General features: G+C 36.3%; 1 non-coding gene across 1 annotated transcript; it reads left to right on the top strand.

The window, feature by feature from the left end:
• The first annotated feature begins 256 nt into the window (after positions 1–256).
• TRNAV-UAC (transfer RNA valine (anticodon UAC)) lies at positions 257–329 on the top strand. The gene has a single exon. It is a non-coding gene; the product is annotated as a tRNA-Val (tRNA).
• Positions 330–893: the final 564 nt, after the last annotated feature.

The raw sequence follows: 893 nt of genomic DNA, 5'->3' as shown, positions 1-893 counted from the left end.
GGATAAGGTGTTATCTGAGCATGCTCGGGTGCTAACAGAGTGTCTTCGGCGTGCTTGAAAAATATGTTTGAGTCCCCGCGGCTGCATGTCTCGCGGCTGCTTGACAAACCGGCTAGCACTGCATGTCGCAGTGTAAGTTTTCCAATACATTGAACGGTAAAATGAATGGTGTCATTCAAAACTGCAACTTGTCCTAGAAATATAACGTGCCCTCGTACTGTTATGTAGAAGGAAAGTAAAAAAAAAAAAATGTCAAGGTTTCATAGTGTAGTGGTTATCACGTCTGCTTTACACGCAGAAGGTCCTGGGTTCGATCCCCAGTGAAACCAATTTTTTTTTTTTTGTAGTTTATCCAATAAAATGCTACCAGCGATGGCGTCCTGCAGACTCATTCACAGGGGGATTCTGCATTTCATTTGTAACTTACAGAACAACAACATGCTGATTGGCCTTGTTCACACAGTGCACTATTGGTGGAGGGTTTGTTTATTTTACTGACCTCTCTTCATGGGTATGGCATTCCTTGGTGACTATGGCCTCCACAAGAATCCTGATCAAAGATAATACGGGACAAGAAAGTAAAGGGTTAAAATACCTTTATTAGCAGAAGTGGTAAGGAGTAGCACCACATACAAGAGGTGCCGGCACCATAAAAATGGACAACAAAACAGTATATATAATAAAAAAAATCAATAAAAAAGAGAGACAACTTCCCATGTAACAATACAGATAATCTACTTTCACTGGAATCTATCAAAAAATGAAAACATTTATACCCCAATAAAAAATTTACCAGTGAATGACAAAAAATATGAATCAATTTTTTGAAAAAAAATAAATAAATAAATAAATATATATATATATATATATATATATGTATATATACATATATA

The sequence above is a fragment of the Ranitomeya imitator genome, chromosome 9 (genome assembly GCF_032444005.1).
Source record: "Ranitomeya imitator isolate aRanImi1 chromosome 9, aRanImi1.pri, whole genome shotgun sequence".
Lineage (NCBI taxonomy): Eukaryota > Metazoa > Chordata > Amphibia > Anura > Dendrobatidae > Ranitomeya > Ranitomeya imitator.
Note: the sequence above shows the minus strand (reverse complement) of the source record. Positions and strands in the feature narration are given on the sequence as shown.